This window comes from Choloepus didactylus, chromosome 8 (assembly GCF_015220235.1).
Source record: "Choloepus didactylus isolate mChoDid1 chromosome 8, mChoDid1.pri, whole genome shotgun sequence".
NCBI classification, from domain to species: Eukaryota; Metazoa; Chordata; class Mammalia; order Pilosa; family Megalonychidae; genus Choloepus; species Choloepus didactylus.
This window is the reverse complement of record NC_051314.1, coordinates 89,112,962-89,125,458: the sequence shown is the minus strand read 5'-3', so window position 1 is coordinate 89,125,458 and position 12,497 is coordinate 89,112,962. Positions and strand designations below refer to the sequence as shown.

Here is a 12,497-nt window from a genome sequence, read left to right as displayed (position 1 = left end):
TAAACAAAATTAGGACATCCCCTAGTCCAGCTCTCTCCCCGTACTTTCCAGCTCCCAATGGCTCTTTTCCTCAGTTCCACCTGCCAAAAAGATGAGTGTATCTCCGAGTTTTCATTCTCTGTGCTATGGCACAATCCGACACACCTGGAACTGCCCTCAGGGTGAAGTGGCAAGAGAAAAGAAAGAGAGAAAAATAACATTATCCCCACCCCCACCCCCACACCCAATATTCTTCTGACCACAGGGTCCCTTCTCCTGGTTCCTGGGGCCAAAGCAACAGGTTTTCTTTGGGAGCTTTATATGGCCACATCACCACTGCCACTGCAGCAGCTGTGCAGCCCCACAGATGGGCCTGGCCCCAGGGCAGGGCCGGAAGAGAAAAAAAAAATGAGAAACAGTTTCTGTCCTCTGACCAGAAAAGGGGGTTTTCTTGAAGCTTTCGCTGTCCATGCACACTGAGCAGATCTGCAGCTGAGGCCACCAAGGAGGAAAAACAAAACAAAAACAAAATCAAAAACAGGAAGCTCACTGCCAGGGTACTGCATGTCCTGACTGCTCCCTGCTAGCTGCCTGCTATCGTTTAGTTTCCGGTCCTCAGGGAGTTGTTTTTGCATTCGTCCAGGATTGTAATCAGGGGGAGAAATAGGTTGTTCTGGGCTTACTCCATCTTGGCAGGCATCAGAAATCCCTCGTATTCATTTCTTCTACTTTTCTCCCATCCATTTCTCATCATTCTCCTTAGGAATCTTACTCTTCAGGTGTTAGACCTCCTGGAAGACTCCTCCAAGTCCTTTATCTTTAATATGTTCCTTTTTTGTCTTTTTGTTCTATTTTCTGGTAGACTGTCTTGACTTAATTTTCACACTTGTAGCAATTTTACTTTTGGCTATTATATATTTTATTTCCAAATGCATATTTCTCATCTCTGATTGACTCTTCTTAGATTGTGGATACAATAACCTCTCCAATCTCTCTGAAGCTAATGAGTAAAAGGCTTGAGTTTTGTTTGTTTTTAAAATTATTTTCCTTTGCTATCTCTTTTGCTTCTGAGATCATTTTCTCCAAAATGTCTGTTGGTCCTTGGTTGTCCATGCATAATATGAGGCAAGTAAAAACTCCTGATGGGGCTCCCTGCTCCTCCCATTTGACAGACAGCCGCTTCTTTTTGTGCGGTGCCAGCACATCCCTGAGACACGATGGTGAAGGTCAGAATAAATGGATTTGGCCATATTGGGCACTTATTCTCCAGGGCCAATGCTAACGCAGGCAATGACCCTTTCATTGACCTCAATCTCACGGTCTACATGATCCAGTATGATTCCACCCATGGCAAGTTTAAATGCACCATCAAAGCTGAGAACACAAAGTGTGTCATCAATGGGAATCCCATCACTATTTTCCAGGAGCAAGATCCCACCAACATCAAATGGGGTGGTGCTGGTGCTGGATATGCTGTGGAGTCCACTGGTGTCTTCACAACCCTGGAGAAGGCTGGTGCCAAAAGAGTCACCATGCCTGTTCCTTCAGCTGATGCTCCCATATTTGTGATATGTGAACCATGAGGAGTATGACAACTTCCTCAAGATTGTCAGCAATGCTTCCTGCACTACCAACTACCCGTCCCCCCTGGGCAAGGTCATCCATGACAACTTTGGCATTGTGGAGGGACACATGACCACCATCCATGCCATCACTACCATCCAGAAGACTGTGGAAGGCCCCTCTGGGAAAATGGTGTGATGGCCATGCGCTGCCCAGAACATCATCCCTGCATCTACGGGCACTGCCAAGGTGGTAAGCAAGGTCATCCCAGAGCTGAGTGGGAAGCTCACTAACATGGCCTTCCACGTTCCGACCCCCAGTGTGTCCATCATGCATCTGCCGTATGGAGAAAGTGGCCAAATGCAATGACATCACGAAGGTGGAGAAGCAGGCATCAGAAGGTGCCTAAAGGGCATGCTGGGCTGCAGTGAGGATGAGGTTGTCTCCTGCGACTTTAACAGTGACACACTCTTCCACTTTTGATGCTGGGGCTGGCAGTGCCCTCAACAACCACTTCGTCAAGCTCATTTCCTGGTATGACAATTAATTTGGCTACAGCAACAGGGTGGTGGACCTCATGATCCACGTGGCCTCCAAGAAGCAAGGGACCCTAGACCACCAGCCCCAGTGACAGCATGAGAGGAAGAGGGAAGCCGTCAGCTGCTGGGGAGTCCTGGCCTGAACTCAATCCCCCAACACTGAGAATCTTCCAACTTCACAGCTTCCATCCCAGAGCCCCTGAAGGAGAGGGGCTCAGAGAGCCCAATTTGTCATATACTGTCAGTAAAGTACACTGCACCCACCAAAATAAAAAAGCTCATTATGGAGTTTGTTGGCTAACAGGTTTTTCATAGAAGGAAGAAATAGGGTGCCAGCTATTATGCTTTGAATCTCCTAAATGCCAGAATATAAGAGTCTTGCTTTGGGAAGCCAACACCCCTATACATAGTCCTATTTGTTTAGGTTCTTCAGAGAAAAGTTTCCATGGTTTATTATTTGGTTGTTCTCCTGAAAGATAATGCCAGGCAGGCAAGTTCTCTTCACCGGGGGGGTGAAAGGGGTGGTAAACCATACTCTCCACGAACTTTTCCCTGATAGCCCCATTCTCAGCCCCACATCTCACTCCTCCCTTTTACTGTACCTTTAAGAATCTGGAGCCTCTTAAGCATTCCATAATGTAAAGCACCTTCCTCTGTCCTTCATGCAAATCCTTGCTACAGCTCCCTCCCCTGTCATCTTTCCAAAATTTGTTGATATCTGTTTCTTAAAGCCTTGCTCCCTTTCTCTTTGATGTTTATGATTTATTCATAAATAGTAATCCTTTGCTATTATTTTAGTAGGATCCAAGGGCGGGGAGTAATAAATGTGCTTAATGCACCCTCTTTATCCAGAAGTCCCTACCCCTCCTGTGCAAAGCCACCTCCCTCGAGAAGTCCTCTTGCAGATGTCAGACACAGTACTCTCTCCTTTCTCTTAACTTCTAGTTCATCTTTCACATCTTTGTCTTCTGTTTCATTTCTGTTAGCTTTGGGAGCCCACGTCTAATCTAGGTTTTAAATTTCTTAAAGCAATGATGGACTTTTATATTTCTGTTTTACTTCTTGAATATCCAGTACCGTATTTGATTGAAAAACTGGTAGACTAACGTTATGAATTTATAATATGGCCTCAATTCCTGTAATTCAGATTCAAATTTTCATTAATGTTTCAATGTAGGGGATCAATGAACACATATATAATGAGTTCACAGTGCACCACCCTATTATACGTGACAGCTTTGATGGGGGAACTGCTCAAGTTCAGGTCAAAGCCCCAAAATGAAAAGCACAATGCCATCTCCTGGATCAAAGCTAGTAATACAGCTCTTAACACAATCAGTAATACTGCTCTTAGATAAATAAAAACTAGTATCAGATCTCTGGATAGTAATTAGACATTAAAATGACTGTTAAGGGTAGTGTGATATGTAATTAAAATCAACATTGAGCCTTATAGTAATGAAAAATCTCAATCCCAAATTCAGGTCATTTACAGCCAGTTAGGTTGACCTGTTAATAGGATCCACTGAGTTTATCTAATAAGGCTCATTCCCTTACATGTTTCTCTTTTTCTGAATTTCTACGATGCCTGAATAACACAGGTTCTTTATCTCAAAATCCCCTGCTGGTTTAATGTTGTCGCATGGTTGGATAGTGAAAACATCTTTGTCCTGCTTTGCTTTCTCAAATGCAATGACAAATCAAGTGTGATGTGAAAGTAAATGGTGAACGTGCAATGCAGCCTGACTTTGTAACATTTCAGAGGGCAGGTTCTGAAGTTTACTCAATTAGGCTTTCTTACGTGGAAAAGAAGGTGATAGGGTGAGTGAAAAGGGCAAAATCAAATCCCAGGTCCCCAAACCAAAAAAAAAGAAAAAAAACTTTTTACAGCTTTGGGGGAATCACAGCATTTTCTACATTCTGTGAGTTTAGTAGATTTTCTTTTTCCTTTGGGAAATTCTCCTTTTGTTCCAAGAAATACAATTTGTGAGCCCTTTTGCCCAAGCAGATCTAAGGTAGGTGCCTACTCACTAAGGAAAGTCCCCACAGCAGGGAGGAATCCCAGAGCAAATGCTTCTGTCTGAGATGCTGAGCCTTCCCACGTAAAGCCTGGCTCCACGGAGAGCAGGGGGAGCCTCTGCAGAGACTGTGACAGGATGTTAAATGGTTTGTGCTTCATCTGGCTTCAGCCAGCTGATAGAGGATTCTGAACTTGAGGAGGGGCACCCTGCAAAGAAATACAACTCAGGAGCAATGGTGTCCATTTTAAAGTTCTCTGTTAAAATTCCTGTGATACTCCAACGGCATCTCAAGTGTTCAGTAAAGTTTGGTTAAACTCTGCCTTCCAGTATAAGCTGTGTTTGGGAGTTTGGCAGCAGGGCCCATCCATGCTTGGGGTTGAGCAGGGATGAGGGTGGTATGGGTTTTCATCAGATAAAATATTCTCTGCTAATGGCCCAATTAGCTAGTATGCTGCCCCTTTCAAACTAGAATACCCAGGCCCAGTTAAAAATATTTGTGTCTCCACCAGTTCTAGAAGAGGATTTTCAGGCATTCCTGCAGGTCAGTGGGAAGATGCATCTGGCAAGACACAGGGCCAGAGCTAAGGACACGATCAAGTCTACAACCAAGCAGAGCTGCCACCACTGCCAGACTCCAGGGATCACACTGCCCTAGGGCTTGAATTTCAGGCAATTAAGGATAAAACACAGCCAGCATCAACCTTAGCAGGCTTCCTCCTGGGCTAGAGAAACAGGCTGGCCCCTCTGTCATCTCTGTGTGTTGCTTGGTTGAATTGTGGATGAATCCTTTCCTTTTGGTCCTCTCACAACTCTAATAAGCTAATAGCTGCCCAGTGAGCAGTAACTAATCACAAAGAAGTCAAGGATATTTAGCACTCACCAAAGGCTTGGTGCAAGGAACAGGAAAGAGAGGACTGAACATAAAATCTTTGGGAAATCAATACTGGATTAACAAACCAATGACTACAAAACTATAACTTCTTAGACTCCTCATGGATTTTCACCAATGCTAATGTACTACTTTGCCATAACTTAAGTTCTGCCTTAAGAGTTAATTCTAGTTTTTGCTCTGATGCTACAGAGCATGCATACTCAATTAGCCCAGTAAGAATAAATATCTAAATCTACCATATATTACATAAACAGACTTCATAAAGTAAGCATCAAAACAATTATTGATTTTGGAAACTGAGAAGAAGGGGAATTAGAGGAGAAGCAGGTGTCTCTATAAACTGCTGCTTAAAACAGACCTGAGTGTCCTATACAGACACTTAGCCCATTACCCGCCCACAGCCCCCCACACAAATGCCTCCACCCTCTGTACCAAAGAAGCAAAGGAAAAACAGCCCCTTCTCTATGCTCCTTTCTGACTGCATTTCTATGACATCTTTTCCTTTTCAAAGACTGGTCTGATATTTATTCTAAATCTAGGTTCCATCCCCAAACTACTGAGGGAAGGATGCCCCAGATGTGATTTGCTTCCCCTCCCCACCCCCTCACATCCTCCAAGCCCCTAGAAAGCCGTCGGGATGCACTAGGAAAGGGGGCTCTCCTTGGTTTAGGAAGATGACGCCACAGACCCCCCCTTGGTGAGGCACTCCCTTGGAGCTCTGCTCCCTGTTTGGACACTGCACCAACCATCTTGTGGCCCCTATGTGACTGTGGCCGAGGGATGTCAGGCTACTATGGCCATATCAGAGTGAATCCAACGTCCCATAAGAGGGAAATCAGCATTGATGTCCTTACCTGTGTGCTGGCTTCCTAAGACAACCACCTCAGGGACTTGCACAGATGAGGTCTCCAGGACCTGTCTGTTGATTGAATGAATGGACTGAAGAACTAGTGAAGAACCAGCCTTAAACAAAGAGTGTCTGATTCAGTCCCTCTTTCTATCACGTCTTCTTCCCAGATTTCAGTACCGGACAACATGAATCAACGCTTAGTCTTGGCGTCATCTGACCAGGGCCCACTGGGGGATCCAGGTTTGAATCCCAGTGCCCCACGGTGTGTGTGGGTGTGTGTGTGTGTGTTTGTGTGTGTTTGTGTGTGTTTAGTGAGGGGACCAGTACAAGGAGGGTCCGGGCACAGCCCCCATTTCCTCATCTAAACCATAGGCACAGAATGCAGCAAGATGAGAGTAAAACATTCCACGTGCAGTGAGCGGGGCCTCACTCAGTCTGGGGGCTGCCCACACAGGCCTCGCTGTTGGCCTTGAACACAAAGAAGATCAGGGGGACCGTGAGGCCCACTGTCCACTGGAGCAGTAGGATGCCAGCAACCACAGCTTCCTGTGGCACCCCCCAACCACACACAGTCAGAGTCTCTGCCCCTCTCTGGCATGTTACCAAGGGTGACAACTGCAATCGCTGAGTGCCTGCTGCATGCCAGCCATGCATTCATCATGACCTGAAGAGGCAGAGCCCATCATTAGTCCCCAACTGGGGAAACTGAGTCTGTGAGTGTGAATGGTGGACTGCAAACAGGGCCTGGTTCTGACTCAAGGGACTGGGCTTTGCTTTAGGGGTCTCCATGACAACCCAGCAGGGTTCACCCAGCACCCTGCACCCAATGAAGTCCAGGGGGAGCCATGGGAAGCCATGGAGAGGGGAGGGACAAGAACCGGCTCGGGTGGCCCAAGTGGCGCAGGCTGCAGATCCTGTTTTGGCCACGAGGGACTGCTCCAGCCCGCGAAAAAGGTCGCCCAGTTCCTCTGACCTGGTGGGAAGGGGGAAACATTCCTACTTCCAAAATCTGCCTCTGCAACTCCAGAACGCCAAGTAAACCTTCTAAGCCTCAGTTTTCCCATCTGTAAAGTGAGGAAATCATGGTGCCAGCCTCACCAGGAGGCATCAGTGAGGAGATACAATTAAAGTGCTTTCATATCCAGTAGGCGCTCAGTGGATGTGTGGATCACCTGCCCAGCCTGTGGCCCTGAGAAGGATGATGCTGAGACAGGGCCATGGGGCAAGGAGCAAGGAGTATGTTTTGAAGAAAGATATTCAGGTCCATTTGGGACACACTGAACCCCAAAGTGCCTGGGGACATCCAGGGGAGAGGCCCAGTAGGGGGCTGGACCCACAGGGGTGTGTGGCTCAGGCCATGCTGACCTCCTTTCCAGGTAGCTAAGGGAGCTGGGGCTTCCTGTGGGAAATCGGCCCAATTTTAGGCTCCTGGCTGCCTGGCGTAATGGCTTATAGGGGTGAACTCCCCATGGTCAGGATTTTTAAACAGTGGCCAGGTTGTCTCTGACAACCCAGGGAGGTGGAACAGTCTAATCAGGGCTTAAAGCAGCCACCTGGCAACCAGAATCCCCATACAAGTTCCAAAGGGCTAGAGGACAGCTGCTCCCTCCCAGAGAAACATAAGCCAGACCTGGCCCTGTGGGCTGGGCGTTTTTCCAGTGGCTTCTTCAGCCACAACTCAACCACAACCTAGATTCTATTGGGTCATCCATTTCCAAGTGTTTGTGTTTGGATTGATCAGAAAACGGGTGAGGGGCAAGGCCATGGGCTGAGACCTCCCCGAAGGCCTGGTGTAGCACCCATAGGTGCCCAGGCGGGCATCCCTCTGCCTGCAGGTCTCCCACTAAAGCCTCTCTGTGGCCAAATGACAAGGGATGGGGATGAGCTTGCTGAAAAGGCCCTGAGGGAGCCTGTGTGTCCCATGAGGAAGGGTCCTTCCCTGTCCAGGACCCCAGATGTACAAGACGTGACCCTTGGCAAAGCTGACTTGAGCCACAAAGTCTGACTTTCAAACTATAGGGTCAGCTTGGGACCAGGACAGAGGCCATGGTTATGGGTCAGAGGCCAGAGTTGCATGCAGACAGCACTGCCTCCCCGTGGTACCCGGGCAGGTGACTTGCTTCTCTCATCCCCAGTTTTCCAACTGTCAAAAAAATAATAATAGAACCTGCCTTAAAGGGCTGTTGACCAGATACAACCCGACACACAGGCCCGAGGTCTTCTGCCCTCCTTGGCCTCACCTGCCTCATCCTAATCCTGACCTATTTGGACTCTGTCTTTATTTAAAATTGTAAAAAAATATTTTACAATTTGTTCATTATAGAGGTGTGGGGTTTTTTTGTTTTGTTTTGTTTTGTTTTGCCTCTTTACAATGGTGTATACATATTTTTTAGTAGACTGTATTTTAGAGCAGTGTTAGGTTTACAGATACAGCAGAAAGTACAGAATTCCCATTTATCCCCCAGCCCCCCACGTTACAGCATCCCCTGTAATTGACATCTTCATTAGTGCTGTACATTTGTTACAGTGGATGAACCAATATTGTTACATTGTTATTGACTGGAGTCCATGTTTACATGACCATGCAGCCATTTATGAGGGGTCACTCTGTGTTGTATGGTTGAGTTTTGGCAAATGTGTAATGTTACTTATCTACCAGTACAGTGTCATATAAAATATTTTCACTGTCCTAAATATCTCATATGCACTACCTGGTCATCCTTCCCTTCCCCTCTCCTGAACCCCTAACAACCACTGATCTTTTTCCTATCTCTATAGTTTTGCCTTTCCAGAATGTCATATAGTTGGAATCACACAGGATGCATTTTTTTTTTTAAGACTGGCTTCTGTCACTTAGAAATATTCATTTTAGGTTTCTCCGTGTCTTTCCATAGCTCTGATGGTTCTTTTTTTTTGGTCACTGAATAATACTCCCTTGTATGGATGTGCCCGTTTGCTTATCCATTCACCCACTGAGGGAAATCTGGGGTGCATCCAATTGGGGACAACTATGAATAAACCTGCTAAAAACAAACAAAAAGAGATTAGTCATTTTTTTTCTATATGCATTTGAAGGAGACTTTGCAGATACTGAACATCCAACCCCTTGCTAAGAAATTAAAATTTACTCTCACTTTCTATCAGAATGTTGTTTACATGCTGCTACATTCTGAAATTCCAGCAGGTGGCAGTAACATGGAAGAAATGCCAGGTGCCAGTCTTCCAGCCGTTCTCTTGTGCTATGTTCTCTCTTGTGTTATGAAGGTTGTTCCGTGGTCACTGTAGCATAAAAGGGTAAGTCAGACTAGCCTCTGCTTGACCCACAGCTTCACTGGATAGCCTATCTCCCTGAGCCTGCTTCTAGAACTGAGATAATACATGCAAAAAGCCCCTGGTACACTGCCCAGCACTCAGTAGGGTATGCATAATTGTAAATAGTATTATCATTAAGCCCATTTGAACTTCTATGACCAGGAAGAGAGGGTTCCACACAAGAAACAGAAAATTAAAACCCTATTCCCTTTCACATTCATTTGGTATGCAACACATATTTGGAGGGAGGAGCATTCACTCAATCCTGTAACACAGAATTAAAATAACCTGCACTGATGATGGCAAAGACTATAGTGTTCAGGCAAGTGCTTTCAACCAACCTTAAGAGGCTCTTTGTCTGGTTACATCATTTTCATTCTATAGTGCTTGAATTCATTTATTCAGCAAATATTCATTAAGTTCATATTATGGGGCAAGTACTGTGCTTTGGAAGACATCACTTGAAAAGACACTGTACGTTTATAATTTCACTGACATGCAGACAAATTCTGGTTTTCACTAAAAGGTAACTCCGCAAAGTTGTCCACATCATTACTGGAGGGTCCTTCCATGAGAGGGCACCTGATAGAGGTCTCTGGAACTAGCTCAGGGTGCTGAATTATGTCACTATTTGCACAATTTTCCACAAGTAATTTAACCTCCCCAGGGCTCTGTATTCCATCCAGAATAATATTTTCCCTTAATATCTCACTAGATAGTTACAAAAGTCAAATAAGATGAACTGATTGAAAGTTATTTTCTTAATTCTCCTCTTTGAAAATCATATTTAGAATCCCTTTTGCCTGGTTTTCATGGAGCATACACAGCAATGACTATCTCTAGCTTTACTTGTGCTTCATTCAACTGAATATTTGCCCACTCTGTACTCTGCCTTTTGCAAATCAGTACATCCAGAGGTAGGAAGGAACTGCAGTGAAGAGCTCATTATGGAAAGAGACTCAGACCTGGGATCAGAAGAGCATTTGTTATATTTCAGTAACTTATTAGTGGCTGCCTGCTTCATCTTTCAACATGCCTTCCTCACTAAGCTTAATTATTTCTAGCTTTTCATTTAAAGTGAGAGACATGTGACTCTTCCTTTCACTTGGATGCTTAGAGGCCATTGCAGGGTTATTAATTGATTGGCCTAATTTCAGTATTGTGCCTCAGGGAATAGGGTGGCCCAAGGAGAAAGAAAGAAATGGGAACACCTAGTCTGTGGAGCCGTCAGAACACACACAATATTTATGGATTAAGTTCACCATCTTATATGGGTGTGGTTCATGGTGCCCCAAAACAATAGTGACATTGCAATAGTGACATCAAAAGATCACAGATCACCATAAAGAGACAATAATAATGAAAAAGTTTGAAGTATTCTGAGAATTACCAAAATGTGACACAGAGATACGAAGCAAGCACGTGTTGGAAAAACGATGCCCATGGACTTGCTTGCCACAAAACTTCAGTTTGTAAAACACACAGTATTTGTGAATATAATACAATGAATCTCAATAAAACGAGGTATGCCTGTATGTTCTACTAGTCTCTATGCTTTTCTTTCTTATCAACTGTCACAGTTGTAATTAAATAATTTTTTAATGGATTACTTGATATTTGTTGCTTCCATGGACCTTGGTTGCTTTGCTCACTGTTGTTATCTCCAGTAAGTTTTGTATGTAGGTACTCAATAAATATTTATTCAAAGTGTCAATGAGTTTGTTTACTGGGCCTTTGTTTCTCAAAATTGAACATCTACTGGTGTTTGTTTATCCTTTCTCTCCTGTTAAATTTGCTAGGCTGCTCAAAACAGATACCATGAAATATGTCGGCTTTAACAATAGGAATTTATTAGCTTACAAGCTTACAGTTTTGAGGCTGAGAAAATGTCCAAATCAAAGCATCATCAGGTGATGCCTTCTTCCTGGAGACCAGCTGTCCTTGTTCCTGGATTCGTCACATGGCAGCATCTGCTTGTCTCTCCCAGGTTTCCTTATTTTCAGCTTCTTGCTTCAGTGGCTTTCTCTCTGGGTGTCTGAATTTCATTCTCTTATAAAGAACTCCAGTAAGAGGATTAAGACACATCCTGAATGAGATGGGTCACACCTTAACTGAAGTAGGCTTAACAAAAGATCCTACTTACAATGGTTCCACACCTACAAGAATGGATTAACTTTAGGAACATGTTTTTCTGGGGTACATACAGTTTTAAATTGCCACGTAACCAAGAAATTAAGAATTAACAAATAATTATGATCACTGAATCATTATATAGATGCTCTTATTACTTTCTAATATATTAGAATAGCCAGAAGGAAGTACCCAAAATTACTGAACTATAATCTAGCTGCCTCAATCTTTGATAATGATTGTATAACTACATAGCCTTTATCTTGTGATTGTAAAAACTTTGTGACTGGTCCCACTTGTACCTCTTATCCTGTTTCTCAACTATAGAGTCTTATGATCACAAAAGACAGCCCCTAATGTTTATTAATGAAGGAACTTCAGTCAGTCCAGAACTAACCCACCCCAATTCTTAAATTATCTTACTAGTTGAAGTTGGACCTGACATGCACAGCAGCTTAAACTTTAAGCTCTTAGTGACCTATACCTCATTATAAGGCTAAAAATCAAACCCATCATATTAAGGCTGGCATTTTTTTACATTCTGTGACTAAGCATGTAATCAATCTGCACATATGCAATTAGATCATCTCTCATTTCGTCATCTTGAGCCACTGTACTCGTTTTCCTAAAACTTGCCCATCTTTTGATATTACAAAACTATCAGAGCTACTGCAGTTCAGTGAGACAGATTTTTAAGCCAATAGGCCATCTGATCTGCTTCACTTAGCAATAAACTCTTCCTCTCTTTGAAACCCTGGTGTCTCAGGAATTATCATTTGAGCACATCAGGCAGAGAATCCCTTGCTTTTGATCAGTATCAACCACAATCCACCCCCTCTGGACCCCAAAAAGACATGTTCTTTCCATATGCAAAATACATTCATTCCATCACAGTATCACAAAACTCTTAAATCATTTCAGTAACAATATTAAGTACAGAGTCTCCTCAAAATCAGTTATAGGTGTGTTCTACCCTGGGGCACAATTCCCCTCATTCTGTAGAGCTGTGAAACCTAGAGAACAAGTGATCTGCTTCCAACATACAAAGCAGGGACAGTCATAGGATAAATATTCCCATTACCATAGGGAGAAATCGGAAGGGAAACAGGGATGATGGATCCCAAACAATTCTGAAACCCAGCAGGGCATACTCAATTAGATTTCAAAGTCTGATGGTCATCTATGGAATGATGTTTTTGCCAGTCCTGCTG

At 44.1% G+C, this 12,497-nt stretch overlaps 1 pseudogene; it reads left to right on the top strand.

Moving 5' to 3' along the window:
* The first annotated feature begins 1,196 nt into the window (after nucleotides 1-1,196).
* Nucleotides 1,197-2,173, top strand: LOC119542832 (annotated as a pseudogene).
* Nucleotides 2,174-12,497: the final 10,324 nt, after the last annotated feature.